At 41.2% G+C, this 17,635-nt stretch overlaps 1 protein-coding gene across 1 annotated transcript in view; it reads left to right on the top strand.

Moving 5' to 3' along the window:
* Nucleotides 1-17,635, top strand: part of MTPN (myotrophin) — a 53,564-nt gene that overhangs the window by 28,481 nt on the left and 7,448 nt on the right. The window lies entirely within an intron of this gene.

The following is a 17,635-nucleotide window of genomic DNA, read 5'->3' as shown; positions in this document are numbered from 1 at the left end:
AGCTCAGCATCCTCTCCTGCTTCCTGCCTCCATTGCTCCTCTGCTGCGGGGGTAGGACTCACTATACAGGGACCTGCTCCCCCATCCACCCAACCCCCATGCATCCAGACCCCTTCATACCCAGACACCCCTGTCAAGTATCACCTCATAAACCCAGAACTCCCCAGCCCTCCATACCCAAACTCACCCTACTGAATCTCAACCCCTGCATCTAGAGCCCCTCTGTACCCAGAACCCCACCCCTGCACCCAGACCACCGCCCCCACTGAGCTCTCTGCACTCATACCCCCCACCCTGACAAGCCTCAGCCCCTGCAGCACCCTGAGCCCCCACAGCCAGATCCTCACACCACTCACCCCTAAATAGCTGCACCCTGACCACCACCCCACCAAGCATCCCCTCTGCTGATACCCAGCCGCTTTCACCTGGAAGCCCCAGTAGAGTCCCATTGCCCCTACACCTGGAACTCCCTGTCCCCCCAAGCCTCTGTGCATCCACATTCCCCCCTCCACACACACCTAGACCTCCCTCCACTGAGCTGCCTGCACCCAGATTATCCCACACAGAATCCTCTCACCCCACACCTGGATCCCTCTCACTGAGCCCCTGCACACTTGAATCCTGCCTGCCCTACACCTGGTGCACCTGGCACAGAGGGACAGGGCCCCAGGGTGTTTCTGGGGTAAGCCCAGGCCTTGTGCTGTGTCAGGGTTGGGTGCAGTCTCACCACTGAGTCCGTGTTGTGGGGTGGGGAGGCTGCAGAGTGATCTCCCACCTTTGTACAACCAGTGGCCTCTGTTCCACACTGCCATGCTAGAGCCTGTGCATTTATTTATTGACCATTAAAGCTTGCAGAATTTGTAATTTTTTTGGTGCAGAATGCCCTCAGAAGTAAATTTCAATTTAACATTGTAAATTCTCCATGAGTGTGTATATAGGTCAAACTATTATGGTTAGGACTTTCCTGGCCCAGGCAGTAGAACTCTTAATGGGTTATTCACAAACTAATTAAAAACAAGTTTTAAAGGATTCTGCTTGGAATATATATTGCTTCTAATTTAGATTACCAACTGCTTTATTTCCAAGAAAAGGTAAAGTAACTACTGGAAATGAAAAAATTTAGTATGATCACAGCTCATGCAATATGAATTCTAAAAGAGTACATGAATATTAAGACTACATGTCTTTGGTTTTTAACACAGTAGTTCTGCCAAGTTAATTTCCTTTTTAAACTGTTCTGATGTGGTGAAGTACTATAGCACTTCTCATATACAACTTAGGGAAACGCAGTCTAGATGAAATTACTATAAAGTGGGTATCAGAGGGGTAGCCGTGTTAGTCTGGATCTGTAAAAAGCAACAGAGTCCTGTGGCACCATATAGAGTAACAGAAGTACTGGAGCATAAGCTTTCGTGGGTGAATACCCACTTCGTCAGAATACCCAATACTTCTGTTAGTCTATAAGGTGCTACAGGACTCTTTGTCGATTTTTATAAGGTGGCTGTACAACAGGTTGAAAGATGGTACACGGAGTAGTTATCAATGGTTCGCTGTCAAACTGGGAGAGCATCTCTATTGGGGTTCTGCAGGGTTCAGTCCTGCGTCTGCTACTATTCAATATTTTCATTAGACTTGGATGATGGAGTGGAGAGTATCCTTAATCTTCAGAAGACACAAATCTGGGAGCGGTTGCAAGCACTTCGGAGGACAGGATTAGAATTCAAAACAACTGTGACAAATTGGAGAATTAGTTTGAATTCAACAAGATGAAATTCATTAAAAACAAGTGCAAAGTACTATACTTAGGAAAGAAAAATCAAATACCCAACTGCAAAATGGGGACTAACTAGCTAGGGGGCAGTACTGCTAAAAAAGGATCTGGTGGTTTATAGTCATTTGCAATTTGAGTCATCAGTATGATGCAGTTGTGAAAAAGGCTCATATTATTCTGAAGTGTATTGACAGGAAAGTTGTATATGAGACGTGGAAGGTAATTGTCCCACTCTACTTGGCACAGATGAGACCTCAGCTGGAGTATTGTGTCCAGTCCAGAGGAGAGCAACAAAAATAATAAAATTTCAAAAACTTGACCTATGAGAGAGAATTAAAAGCTGGGGATGTTCCTTTTTGAGAAAAGGAGAATGAGGGGGGAATCTGATAAGTCTTCAAATATGTTAAGGGCTGTTATAAAGAGGATTCTGATTGGTTGATCTCCATGTCCTCTAAAGATAGGACAAGAAGTACTCGGCTTAATCTTCAGCAAGGGAGTAGATATTGGGAAAACTTTCTGACTAAAGGGTAGTTGGTCTCTGAAATAGACTTCCAAAGTAGGTTGTGGAAGCCTCATCAATGGGGATTTTTAAGAACAGGTTGGACAAAAACCTCTCAGGGATGTTCTAGATTTACTTGTCCAGCCTGAGCTGAGGCAGGAATCGTGATGACTTTTTGAGGTCCCTTCCAGCCCTGCATTACTATCCTTCTGGAAGGGCTGTGAGATTTTCCTTAATTAGCCAAAAGTTTCAGGTGCATTTTATCCAAGTTAAACATTGACCCTCGTTGTTGTCTGAGTTGCCAAACACAATGCAGACACCGGTTTTCATCAGCCAGTGTTAGCTCATGACTTAAAAGAACTTAATATTTTATGACCAAATGTCTTAAATAGTGTGCTTTCCAATACATAGAATCCGCCTCAGATTTTTCTGGCTGTTTCTGTTTGAAATGCTTACATTCTAATAAACAAGCCCAAGGCAACTGAGTAATTCAGGGAAAGTAGCACCAGTTTTCTAGTTCCTCAGGCAGAATTTAGTGTTGCCACTGTTCCCACTTCCCTCAATTAGCCAATACCAGTGGATTCAAATGTTGCATTTACTGGGACTCAGCTGTTAACTGATTTAACTGATCTGATCATTTAACTGATCTGGTCAGAAAATTCCTGAGGTGGTCTTCTCTGTGATAAGACAGACCTGTTCAATGTATTAAATACCTTAGGACCCTCATCCAAGTGACATTGCCATGCTTTGTCTGTTCCATGGTCTGAATTGCACATGATCTTGAGGTGTAGTTACTTAAACTGTGAAACAATCTTAATGTAGTAAAGTCCGCATGTGACTAACTTAAAGCTAAATAATTTATATTTGGAAAAATGACTGGAGGATGGAAGGCCATTTAACAGGCTATATATAGATCAGGCAGAGAATCAAGAATATATAGGAGTTGTGAAATGGGAGAGACTCCTTCATAATGGGGTTTAGCGTGTGCAAAGCAGAGTTTCCAGCTTGATGGCTGGATCTGACACTGTGTGCTTTAAGTTTATTTTGAAACACTTCTAAAAGACTTCACATCAAAGCCCACAGAGGACTGTCTGCTTAGCTTTATACTTTTGTATGTGGCTAAACAAGACTGTCACGTTCATTACAAAATCAACTTTTATTTTGGTTGTGTAATACTTCCTCCTGCAAAAGAGATCCTTTGATATTGATTCCCCTGTGTCCCTACCATCAAACCGTTCAGGATTCTGAGCTGGAGTTGTATTTAACTGCCTCTGCAAATATAGTGAAGTAATGTTGCAGAAAGAAAGTAAAAGAGGTTTCATAATTCCAAATATAGTAAAGACATTGATTTAGAGTGTGTGGTTTTGTTTTTTTTTCCCCACAATGGGAGGGAATTCATTCTACCCTATCTTCATAGCTTTGACAGAACATTTGATATAAGTGGCCAATAGGTAGCTATACACGTGGCGTTCAGAACCTGTTATTCTGTGGGAAATAGAAATAAGGTTAGCTTTTGAGGTGGAGGGCCTCTTTTTCAGCTGTCAGCTTGAACATAGAACATTTTCACAAAAAATGAATCTGTCTGGTAAGCCTATGTAATTAACTGATTCCTTTTCCTTAGGTGAGCGGAAGGCAGTTAGGTCCCAGCTGAAAGATTGATCTCCCAGCTGCTCAAGTACAGACTTTCATGCAGGGCTGCCCTGGGGGGGGGGAGGGGGGAAGTGGGGCAATTTGCCTCAGGCCCTGGGCCCCATAGGGGCCCCCATGAGAATATAGTATTCTATAGTATTGCAACTTTTTTAATGGAAGGGGCCCCCGAAATTGCTTTGCCTCAGGCCCCCTGAATCCTCTGGGCAGCCCTGCTTTCATGCATCAAGGCTGGGAGGAAACAGCAGCAGTACTCAGTGTTTCTATCTTTTTCTTCCAAGTAATTTCTAATACTGAATATTTTTATCACAAAATAGGATTTTTGACCCCCTATTTACCACTACTTTACAAAAGGGATAAAACGTGAAGACCTTTGAAGACTCGGGGTAGAATTGATACTGTCCCAGATAACCCTAATGGGTGATGATTCTTCCAGAATAGTATAAATGTCAGCTGGAAGACCAGTAAACTTGTAGCAGGACTGGTAAACAACAGTGACAGATTTGCCTTCTGGACCAGTTCTCCATAAATTTAGTAACCCTGCTGCTACGAAAGATACTATTTTAACTGCACCCTCCACTGTCTCAGCATGCTACATTTTAGTTACTGTTGCCTGTTCAGGTTGAAAAGATCTCTTCTGTTGCTTGATTTTTTTGAAACCCAGTTGACTCAATTCCTAGAACTCGATATGCCCTACCCCTTTCTCCACACACATTCAATGTCAAATACAAAATTGGAGGGGAAAGGATCAGAACTTAACTACCTTGTTAAATGTTTATTTTTATTCAAGATGTGGAAATTCTAAAATGTTCACTTACGCACTTCATGACTTCTTTGCTCTGAGCTGTGCTACCTTAACATTGCATAACTTTAATATTTTTGCATTTAATAATGTGTCTAAGTGGATAGTTGATATAAGTAAAGGGACTTAACAGTTTAGTGAAGCAAGAAGAATATAGATCACTTTCATACCTGTAACTGAATTATGGTAATTAAAGCAGAATAAGGAATCCAAGTGAATAATAACTAAGAAGTATCTTGTAAGTGAAAAGGTGCTAAAGAATGTGAACCATAAATGCCCCCAGGCCAATTAATTTCCTACCACTTGCTGCAGTATGTGGATACTAAAGATTTTGTTTAAAACGTGAGATTTTTACTGTGTCAATACATTACTTTTTATATAAGACTCTGAGAAGACCTTGGTTAGAGTACATTCTGTGCACCAAGAACTGTTAAAAGAGTGAGTGCAAAATGTATGCTAGTATGAAAGTGCAGTTATAAAGAAGAAAGTTAAGCTTAGTCAAGGTGACCTACAGTAATTGAAAGCTTTAAAAATTCTGGAGGAGAATGATTTAACTCATGCAGGAAAACTGTTTGCTCTTACACAGAGCATAAAAACACAGTTTTAAAGATTACTCTATTTGGAAGCAGTAAAAGCATTTAGGCACAACTTATTCACGTAGGCTACTAAATGTATAGAAGTAGTTAAGGTCCATTGAAGCAAGAAGCTTTCAAGCTGTGATCCATCAAGATGAGATTGTAACTGCAAAAATGTTGACAGCCTCTTGAAATTGCAGGACAAAAAAATTCTGGACCAATTGGTTTTTAATACTTCACTGTTAATCAAACTACAGTGTCGCCAACATTGGGGGAAGTGGTTGGAGGAAGTGACTGGGGGAAGTGGTTGGAGGAAAGAGGGGAGGGGACAGATGGGTAAGCAATATTGGAGGTACAGTCAAGGGGCCCCTTCTGTAGTGTTCCTAGAACTCAGCTCTCTTAGCCCTGAGTCTTCAGTAACCTCCCTGATGCAACTGTTGGTGGAGGTGGAGATTTTAAGCAAGATTAGAAGGCAATCATCCTCCTCAAATTTGAGATGTGAAGGGCCTCAGAAGGTCCATTGCCCTTATCAGAATCCCATAGAGCCCTGCAAATCCACGGATATCTGTGAAGGGCTCTATCCATGGATATCTATGCCAACATCTTTATGGCTGACTTAGAACAACGCTTCCTTAGCTCTCATTCCCTAACGCCCCTACTCTACTTGCACTACATTGATGACATCTTCATCATCTGGACTCATGGAAAAGAAGCCCTCGAGGAATTCCACCGTGATTTTAACAATTTCCGTCCCACCATCAACCTCAGCCTAGACCAATCCACACAAGCGGTCCATTTCCTAGACACTACTGTGCTAATAAGCGATGGTCACATAAACACCACCCTATACCGGAAACCCACTGACCGCTATACTTACCTACATGCCTCCAGCTTCCATCCAGGACACACCACACGATCCATTGTCTACAGCCAAGATCTAAGATACAACTGTATTTGCTCCAATCCCTCAGACAGAGATAAACACCTACAAGATCTCTATCAAGCATTCTTAAAACTACAATACCCACCTGCTGAAGTGAAAGAACAGATTGACAGAGCCAGAAGAGTACCCAGAAGCCACCTACTACAGGACAGGCCCAACAAAGAAAATAACAGAACGCCACTAGCCATCACCTACAGCCCCCAACTAAAACCTCTCCAGCGCATCATCAAAGATCTACAACGTATCCTTAAAGATGATCCTTCACTCTCATAGATCTTGGGAGACAGGCCAGTCCTCGCTTATAGACAGCCTCTCAACCTGAAGCAAATACTCACCAGCAACCGCACACCATACAACATAAACACTAACCCAGGAACCTATCCTTGCAACAAAGCCCGATGCCAGCTCTGTCCACATATCTATTCAAGTGACACCATCATAGGACCTAATCACATCAGCCACGCCATCAGGGGCTCGTTCACCTGCACATCTACCAATGTGATATATGCCATCATGTGCCAGCAATGCCCCTCTGCCATGTACATTGGCCAAACCGGACAGTCTCTCTACGCAAAAGAATAAATGGACACAAATCTGACATCAGGAATCATAACATTCAAAAACCAGTGGCAGAACACTTCAACCTCTCTAACCACTCAGTGACAGACTTGAAGGTGGCAATTTTGCAACAAAAAAACTTCAAAAACAGACTCCAAAGAGAGACTGCTGAACTTGAATTAATATGCAAATTAGACACAATTAACTCAGGCCTAAACAGAGACTGGGAATGGTTGGGTCATTACACTAATTGAATCTATTTTCCCTATGTTAAGTTCTCCTCACACCTTCTATGGGTCATCTTAATTATCACTTCAAAAGTTTTTTTTCTCCTGCTGATAGCTCATCTCAATTGATTAGACTCTTCCTGTTGGTATGCATACTTCCACCTTTTCATGTTCTCTGTATGTATAAATATCTCCTGTCTGTCTGTTCCATTCTATGCATCCGAAGAAGTGAGCTGTAGCTCACAAAAGCTCATGCTGAAATAAATTTGTTAGTCTCTAAGGTACCACTAGTACTCTTGTTCTATCCATTTAGACACTACAAAATTACTAGAGCCTTTTGGTTTCTTTTTTTAAAATTCAAGCGAAGTAAATGTCTTGTCCTTTAAATTACATATTTAATTATTTATATTTTCCTTTTATAGGAAATATCTTAGCTGATGAACCACACCCTGAGCTGCTGTAAGAGGAACAGAACTGAAAACTCTTTCTCTACCAGCACTCCTGGTCCCTGATGTGTTTTGGGAAGGGAGAGGTGGCAGGGAGGCAGAGCTGATTTCAGGCACTTCTGGCTGCATTTGCAGCAGCTCCAACTAGCTAACCAGTTGTGATTCACCAGGCTTGGCATGCTGCCTGAGTCACAATAGTAGCTGTTTCTGAGACAGTTAACAGGAAGTCCTCAGCTTCCACTCCCCTTCCAGTTTACTTAAAACTGTTACAGGAGCTGAAGTGCCAAATCTGGGTTCTCTGATTCCCCTGACTACGATATATCTGAAGATTACCAGTAGTGGAATTACTTGTCTGACAGGCTCCTCAGACAGGTCCTACTTTCAGGAGGGGAGTTACTTCCAGGGCTTGGACAGGTGGGGAATTGCCTTTTGATCATCTGTAAAATTCACCAAGAAACCTTGTAAACAGAGTTCAGGTTGTCAGTTGGTGTGGGGAAAATGGTGTCTTAACTTTGCATTTCTTGGTTTCTAACGTTTAAGCATTGAGTGTTGAATTCCCATATTCAGGAAAGATACAAAGAGAATAGAGCATTGAGTGCATACATCCTTAACTCTACATTGTTTCTTATTAGAATCTATTCATATGCATAAAGTTTAAGCAATCTCTGGAATTGTGTGTTGGCCCTGGTAAGAATGGAAAAGCAATTTTGCAGCATTTGATTGGCCTTGGAGAATAACCATCAGTAAACGACACACTTGAAATTTTGGTGAACTTATATCTTTATGGACTTGAAATGCTCAGTGGAATTTCAAGTGGAGTATAAGTAGAACTTTCTGGGAGCAAAAAGATGTAGCCTGAAATTAGTCAAGTATGCCGCTTTTAATGCTGCTATGGTTGCTGCTGCTTATTCCTGAGGGCATTCTGTGCCAAAAAAATAAAAATTAGGTGCACAATATTTAAAGTTCTGAAAAATTTTGCAAATTTCTTTTGTCAAATAAATATGGAGGCTCCAGCATGGCATTGGGGAGCACAGGCCACTGGCTGCACAGAGGTAGGAGATCATTGTTCAGTTCCCCCCGGGACATGGACTCAGGGTTGGGTGCAGCCTCACCGCTGACACTGCACAAGGACTGGGCCTCCCCCAGAAACACCCCAGGGCCCTCCCCTTTATGCCAGATGCACCAGGTGTGGGCAGGTAGGCTCAGAAAGGCAGGATCCAAGTGTGGAGGGGCTTAGTGTTGGGGGATCTAGGTGTGGGTTGAGAGGGTTCTCTGTGGGGCAATCTGGGTGCAGGGGGATCCTAGATGCCCAGGGGCTTGTTGGGGGCAGGTGGGGGGGGGAGTCTGGGGCAGTGGGTAATGGGGCTCTATGAGGGGGTTCAGGTGAAGGTGGTTAGGGCTCTGCAGGTGGGGTCTGGGTGTAGGGGGGATAGAGCTCGGCAGGGGTGTTTGAGTGTGGGGGGCTTAGTGGGGGGTCCAGATGCAGTGGTGTGGGGATCTGGCTGCGGGTGGTTTCTCTGGGTGGTGCAGGGGGAGTGGGGCTCATTTGGGGAGGGGATGTCTGAGTGCGGGTTGGTGAGGCTTGGCGAGAGGGTCTGGGTATGAGAGGATCTGGATGCACGGGGGTTGGCTGAATGGGGGAGCACCTCCCTGTGCTGGGATCCCTCCCACTGCAGCTGAGGGGCAATGGGCGCAGGAAGCAGGGTGGAGGGGGAGTTTGCAGAGCTTCCTTCAGCCGGGGGGGAGATCTGGGTCTGACCCACTCTCTGACTTACCTCTCTGCCAGCTGCCCTGAGCCCCTGAAACATGCTGCTGGGGAGGGTCCCATGACCACTCTTGTGGCTTCTCTGTCAGAAAGTCATTTTTATGCAGAAAAACAAATTTGCAGGGGACATAAATTCCGCACATATGCAGTGGTGCAGAATTCCTTCAGGAGTAACGTCTGGTCAATTCTTTAACAGTACTGACATTGCTTCTGAGGGAGCATTCTCTCTCAGGCTTTGACCTACTAATGTAGTTGCACTGAAGTTCCTGGGGGAATGAAAATGTAGAACAAAATTTACTACAGTAGTTTTGGACTTAGCTTTTAAGAAGAGCAAAAATGTTTTTCATGTGTTATGGAAGCATGGCCTTATGGTTAAGGTATTTGAACTTTTGGTTTAATACATCAATATATCTTAAGATGGTGATATTATACAAGTACAAGCATTTTCATGTAATATGAAAGTCAAATGTAATCAATAATTAATATGTAATCTATACAAGAGGCAAGACATGCACATTTCTTTAATGTGCAAAATAAAATACAAAAGAACCTATTGATATTTAGTGTGAGATTTGAGAGTGATTCAGTATAAATCTGATAAAACTCTCACGTAAGGCTTATGACACTGAGACACTTTGTCTGAAGTGCATGGTTTCTGTTCCCTTTCTACATGGTTTCCCTAGGCCACATGCTTCTGTAAAAGTTAGAGGTGTCTGTTTCTCATAGTCTTAGCCCTTTAGAACTCGTATCAGTGGAAACACTCTACTGTGTTTCTATTTAGACTTTTTTTCCTCAAAAAAGTAGAAATTGATTTTCTCAGTTTGATTTATTACTTTCAACAAAGTGAGGTGTATTTTGAAAATTTTTAGATTGCAGGTGATTGAGTGTTCTCAGGCATTGCTGTCACACTAATCTTAGTGATTGGCTGCAATCTATTACAGGCATGATTTTGACAGATTGGGTTCATTAAATGTTTTTGGATCAGTTGTCTTTTTCTGATGGTTCAGGCCTGTCTGATATCACTTGAAACACAAGCACTGATAAACCATCAGGAAGTTGCCAAGCTGAACCTGAGGGACAAAAGTACATTTTCTTTCAGGTTACTGATAGGGCTGAGAACCCTTCCGAATTATGTTAACCCTAAAACCTTTAAGGGTCAAACTCTTTAGTGTTTCTAGCCCTTGGTTTGCAACTAATTGTGCAATTTGAAAACAGATTTAAGTGGCAAAAATTAGACTTTGTGGTGGGGGACATTTAAATGTATGCAAACTCCTTTCTGTCCATTACAAAAGTAAGAGTTTGAGAGAGAGTGCCAATTTCTCTGGTACAAAACCAAAATGGAGGGTTACCAAAATCACTTCTTTTATTTCTTTGATATACTAGTTATTTCCCATCAAAACTGTTAGCAAAGCACAGCTGGCTAGGAAATACTAATCAGAGTAGTAGATACAAGTCCCACTGGTTCATGCCAGGCTCCTAAGAATGTTCTAAATTAATGTTTTGATATGAAAAAGTTGTATCTAGGGAAAAATAGAACTGTATTTGCCTGTTTTAACAAAAGGCAATTGTGGTCTTATACTGTCCAGTACCTAAACAATGGATAGTAATATAACTGATGTGAAATTTTAAAGTAGGAGTGTGAAATGTTGACATTCTGCGGTGCAGTGCAAAATTTGGGGGTCAACATACTTGGGTTTCCGCAATGAATTATCACTTTGTCATACCCATTTAGAAGGAAAGTTGGGCTTCTGAAATAATCCTCTTTTTTGTGGCACAGCAAGACCTTTGTGACAGAGTATGCAACTAACATTAACTGTGAGACTGCATTTTCAAATGAGTTTGAGACATGACCGGAGATGCAATTTTAAAAATAACCTTCCAACAGAGCAGTGATACTCAAACCTCAAAAGTTCAGGAGCAAAATTAGTGATCAGTGTTACCCAAAAGAGCCACAGTAGTGTAAATTCATTGTTTAATTTACTGTAGTACTATATTTAACAGTATGATGGGAAATTATTTAGTGATTATTTTTATATAGAATATAAAGTAATACTAAAATACTTAGTCATCTTGCTGTGAGAATAATTATATATTCTCACAGCAAAATGACCAGGTATTATTATTTTATCAACTACAGTCAGTTAATAACATAGTAAAAGCATCTTGATTGGTTAATAATTAAATCATTGTTTTAATATTATGAGCTGCAAAGAGATACAGGAGACACATTAAAGCACCACTTGAGGCTCATGAGCCTCAGTCTGAGTATCACTACAATAGAGGGTAATTTTTTTTTGTACTTCTCCTTTGCCAGGAAGTGTGTGGTAAATCCTCTAGATTTGCATATAAATAAAGTTACACTAGTCATGACATGCACACTTACGAACTCCCTGGCAAGCAAGTTTGGTTTCCTTAATGCTGTTTCTGACTACTTTGACATATATTTAATAGAAAACCTCTTGTTTTGAAGTCCATAAAAGTTCATTAATAGCCAATAGGTTTACTTATCAAAGCTTAGTTTCAAATCCTAGTTGGGTCTCAACTGAAAATTAGTTTGGCCTTTTCCTTCTACGTGGGTATGTGGCTGAATCCCAGTTTCTCAAAGATCTTTCTACTCCCAAAAAGTCTTAGGGCTCAAATAATGGCAGCTTTGTAAGGTTGAAGTGCCTTGGCAAAAGTGTATGGACAATCCCTACGCAGTTTCTTGAGTTAATCTTGGTTCAGACCATCACCAAAAATCCCTTATTTTTGAGCACTAAACTTGCCCACATGTTTAAAAAAAAAAAAAAGACCTGTTTCTTCAGTTGTATGCAATTGGGGTTATACTGAAGTACTGTAAATCACCCATTTAATTTCTGTTGAATTCAGAAAGAAATTTGATGTAGAAGTAATGTGTGACTTCAGCTCGGAAAATTAAAGGAATCTGAAATGTTTCAGACCTCTGAGCTACTAAAAAACAATTAGAGATTGTGCTAGGCACAGTATACATGTCATGAAAACACTGTACTGACCCCAAAAAAGTCTAAGGATGAAATGAGAGGATTAAATACAGTAAATTCTTCAGGGCTTGTTAGACAGCACCTGTTTTTTCTTCCCCACTCCACTTAATCTAACCAGAAGAAAAGATAATTTATCTGAGGGACTATAACAGCTTCTTCTGAGATTTTAAGAGGTTGATTTTCTTCAGTGCTACTCCATGATTTAACCAGAAGGTGAGGAAGTATCCTCAGACCTTGAGTTCCAGCAGATCACCTCTGATGCATTTCATGTAATCTGTCTGGGGACTCAGTACAACAGTGAGTCTTATGGGGCAACATGCTCTGTTGTTGCCAAGTTAAATCTTTTTGAACTGCCATTTGGATTATTACTTTAAAAAAATCATTTTCCCAAGAATGTATATATTTAAAATTAAGGAACTTACTGCAAGTCTTTTCATAGAACTCTTAAAGAATTTGCAGGTCTGTAATTGTTCTAGGTGACTACTAATTTACAAAGCAGTTAATAAATACCAAACGATATTAGTGCTCTAAATAAGTTTTCTTCACAGTTAATAAATGACACTCTGCACTCTGACTCAGAGGGAGTGGGCAAGGAGTACTGCTTTGCAAGTCTGCCTTTCAGCTTGTGGATAGCTCCAGTAGGTCACTCTTGTAGCATCACAGAACATAGCATTGCCCAGATCCCTTTGTCTTGTAGGTTCCAGGTATTCACATGCGATTTAGACATAAAAGAATCCTTGGTAAGAATAACAATTAAGGTTTTTGATACAGCTTCTTTCATTCAACTGGATCCTGAACTTTATTTTGTCATTTAAAATTTAATGCATGAGGAGGCAGTGCTTTTCCTCAGAAGGAAAAGTCCCTATTCCTGTGGCTTGGCCTGCACTATAGAGTTAGGTCGATGTAAGGCAGCTATTATGTCTGTGTATACGCTACAGCCTTGCTCCTGCCGATTGCAAGTGCCCTACTACAGTGACATAATACCTCCACCAAAGGCGTAGGGCTTATGTTGGTGTAGTTAGGATGACAGTGTCCATGTAGACACTGTGTTACTTACATTGACTCCTGGCTGTCATTCTTGTCAATTTAATGGCTCTGTGCTGGAGCTGTGAAATTGACAAGAAAGCCAGGCTGTCACCAGGATGGGCGGGTGTCTCCAGCTAGAGCCTGGCTGCCCCCAGGCTCCCCATCCCACTCCATGCTTCCAGCCGGGCTGCTGCCTGGAGGTTCCCCGCGGGGATCTGTGGTGCTGTGCACGGAGGCTTGCTGCGGGGAGCCCTGGTATTGTCCTCCCACCCCGCTCTCAGCTCCCCATAGCCAGGCTCCTGGTGTGGAGTTCCGCATCCAGAGTCCAGACAGATCCCGGGCAGCTGCTGGGCTATCGGCAGGGAGCTGGGTGGAAGCAGTCCCATTCACTGCCCGTCTTAAGTCGGTGGAAGCAAATCTCGACTCTGAATCAAATCTCCATCTGTTGAGCAGAGATGGAACATCTGTAATTGGTACAGAAGGTCCGATGGAGAAAACTAACAGAAACTTCCCTGTTTTGTAGTTCCTTTTGGTTAATCTCTAGTGTATTCTAGTATTTCGGTTGGGTTTAGTGTGCAGGTGTTGGGACGGTGTTGGTGGCTTGTGGTAGACAGGAGGTCAGGTTAGATGATCTGGTGGTCCTTCTAACCTAAAACTCTGACTCAGCTTGTTTACATATAACATCTTGTTTTCAGTCTGGAATACAAATTAATATATTCAGAACCTACTTTACTGTTGGAAGCAAATGGCATCCTTTATTTGTGTTCTTTCCATTGTAGTAATACTTTTATACCCACATACAAAACTAAATGTTTCTTCCCTGAGAACTTATTTTATTGTCTTTTACACTACTTAGGTGCTGCACAGTTAGAAACAAGAACTCAGGACTTGGTTTCGTCCAGAACTTAAAAGTTTGATTTCCTTACCAAAAATTCTAACCTTCCAGTTTTGAAGAACATTTAACTGTTTGAAATCTAAGCAAAATTGACTCAGAACATTATATGTGCAGGAAACATTTTAGTCAGTGTCACTGTCAATGTGGATAGCTATAAAAGCACACTGCTAAATCCCTTTAATCTTGCCCAGATTAATTGTGACAAAACTCTCAAATGTATGAAATGAATTGATAGTATTCCAATTCCTACTCCACAGGTTTTAACATCCAAACCACAAGTGTAATTTGGTATGGCATCATGGGAATCCTGAAAGTCTACTGCCCTTGAACATATTTAAAAATTCCCTCTTAGACATGCATATGTGCTACCATTACTGCCCCTAATGTTTCCTTCCAACATGCAAACAGAATGGCTGCGGTCTTGGTAACTGTATTCTTTTGGGGTACAACTACACTGCACTAAAAGACCCACAGCATAGCTGCCCTGGGTCAGCTGACTCTGGCTCAGGGGACTCCGGCTTCCGGGTTATAAAACTGCAGTGTAGACATCTTGGGCTTGGGCTGGATCCCGCACTATGCGATCCTTTGCCCTCACAAGCTCATAGAGCCTGGGCTCCAGTCCGAGCCCAAATATCTACACTGCAAATTTTAGCAGCGAGCCCAAGTCAGGTGACCCAGGTTCTGAGACTTCTGTCATGGGTTGTTTTTTCGCCATGTAGACATACCCTTTGTTCCTCTACCCAATAGTGCTTTCCCATGTGCTGGGGGCAGCAAAGGCATTATCTTCAGCTGTTGTGCATTCAGTACAAAACAGATTAATCTCTCCTGGAAGCCGCCCTCTCCATAGCCACACCAGAAAATTTCAGTCTCTAGTCCCACCAGTATGACACTTTTCTAAAAGTACTCTTTATTAGAAAAGGGTATTCTTTGAGGGATTTATTTTGCAATTTTCATAACTTGTGTTTTCAGGTTGTCATATCATTTCAAGGCATTTTAAGTTATCAAATCATGTTCAGTTCAAATTTAATTAGTCTTAAAATAAAATGTCAAATATTTTCATATTTGTACATCCAGAAACTCCAACCTAGATTTGTCTAAGACCATGTACTTTTCAGGTGACAAAGTTCATGCAGATTTGTAGAGATTCATATTCTAAACTCTACAAAGGGTTCAGGTAGTCCTACAGAGCCTTTCAGATACTATCCAGTCCTAAAAACTGCACTGTCAGTCTTGTGTCTGTTGACCACACTTTACTTTGCTCCAGTTTTATTGTTCTACATAAAAATAATTAATTAGTTTTGGTACAGAAGTGCAGTTGCTTTGTAAAGTATAAAAGACAAATGCATTTGGTCTTACTATTGCTTTAACGACGTCACTCTTGTTTTATTCTTATATTTAATAGGCACATTTTCCAGTTGTACAACAACAATAATTAAAGGGCTTATGATGTTAAAAACAGCATTATCTTTCAATGCCACCTGCTGCTGTTTCCTCAAAGGGGAGCTGAACTATAGCAATACCTTTAGTTGTTGAATATTGTAACTTTGGAGTAAAATTAATCCTTATCTACTAGTTACTTCCATTGCTAAAACCAGACTGTGTACAGAACCTGGATAGTGTAAAGAATCTTAGCACTTTACTCACTTCCAAAATGTGTGTTTATATTTGAAGTTTTGTCATGTTCATCTTCCCTAGAAGTGTGTTCTTGGCCTGATTGAGGTGGTGTGAAGTAGTAATTTAGCTTTACTGTACATGAACTTCCTAAGTCCAGTATCTCAGAAAAGTGTGTTATGAGTGTTTTCAAAAAGCACTCCATTTGGCTCTCAGCTTTTGCAGCATGTCTGTCCCATGTGTTGGAAAGTAGTAGAATGTATACAGACTTCACCTTAGTTACCATTTGGGCTTGACACCTCTCTAACTTATCATTCAGTATGTCTCACTACATTGGGTACACTTAAATTTTTGCCATTCTGAATGTTTATAGTGGAGTTCCCTAGTAATGACACAACTTTTCACTAGAAACTAGAATCTTTCAAAATGACATTAACTCTGCCCATTGTGTTGCACCTAGACCACTGGGATCTCTGAGTGCTGCAAGCTAAAGATAACTTCTTATAGGCTGGGTTAAGGTGAGTAAGTATGGGGGAGGCTTCGTTTCTTAGAAGACAGGATTAGGAAGGTAAATAGATCAGCAGGCTGAAAACAGAATGTTTGTGCTAACTATGATAGGTAAATGGGTAAGTGAGCTAAGGGACACATCTGAACTAGCTAAGATGAAGGGAACACCCAGTGGGACAATCTGGTAACGATTGAAATAAGTTTGGAACATAAAGATGAGGTAAAGAGTAAGTTATATATGGACAGTGTTGTGGACAGAGCATGCTGTTTAGGGATTGGTTTCTACCAAGTAACTAAGCCAATCCCATAACATGTACTACAATGTATATAGTACATTCAGTGTAATGTGTAAGTGTGTATATAAAGAAAGAGATTTGCTCTGTAATTTTGGGTGTCTGGTACACCCTACAACCACCCCCTCTGCTTGAGTTTGATCAACTCAGCGTCGCAGTGCTGTATGCCAAATAAATTAACTTGAATTGCGAGACTGGAGTCCAACTGAGTTCATGGGGAGCTGAGTGGAAAAGGTCTTGAGGAACCCCAACACTTCTGTGGTACACAGCAGATGCATTTTGTTGCTCTAAGGGGCATGCGGTGCACATCTTTGGGGGGCATAAGCACACAGATGCTCTCCTTGATTAATGTTGCTAGCATGTTAGAGTAGGAAGGTGAGAAATGAATGTCTTCCTCAAAAAGAGGGAAAAGTGAAATAGACCAAAGGGCAGAAAAGCTGGCTTAAAATTTTTAACCTGTTTGCTTCAGATGGGGAAAGAAATGAAAACAGTAGAATCACCTTGCCCTCATTTTCAAAAAGTCTTGTGCTTTTGAAAATTGAAAACTTGGCTTCTTTAGGCATTTTGACCTAAACTTATGACTGTTTTGCATTGTGCAGAAATGCACAACAGGAATCTTTCCTTCAAGTGGGGAGACCATTCCTAAAACCAGAGCATTTGTTTTAGGCAACCTAGTCCTTTGTTAGACTGTAGTATCATAAGTAATTCGCAGTTGGTTTTATCTTGCATGTGATTTAAACAATTTTATAACTCACACCTTAGATACGTTTCTTATCTATTCTGTATACAGTAAATGTTTGCTTTTTTAGTATTGAAGTAGTGTACTATAGCAAATGCAAAACTAATTTTGCTAAATGATGCTTATATTTACTAACCATTTTAATAACTTGTTTAGAATGTATGTAAACACTGGTCAGATTCTCTCAATTGTTTGAACACACCAGTACTTGGACCTTTTTTTTTTTTTTTTTTAATGAGGATATCTCTGGTTAATCCTTTACCTAATTAACAGTCAGCTCTTATGGCATGTCATCTGCCAATATCTTGGGAACATAATCAGGGTTGACTCAG

The sequence above is a fragment of the Mauremys reevesii genome, linkage group 1 (assembly GCF_016161935.1).
Source record: "Mauremys reevesii isolate NIE-2019 linkage group 1, ASM1616193v1, whole genome shotgun sequence".
Lineage (NCBI taxonomy): Eukaryota > Metazoa > Chordata > Testudines > Geoemydidae > Mauremys > Mauremys reevesii.
This window is presented reverse-complemented; position numbering and strand designations above follow the sequence as displayed.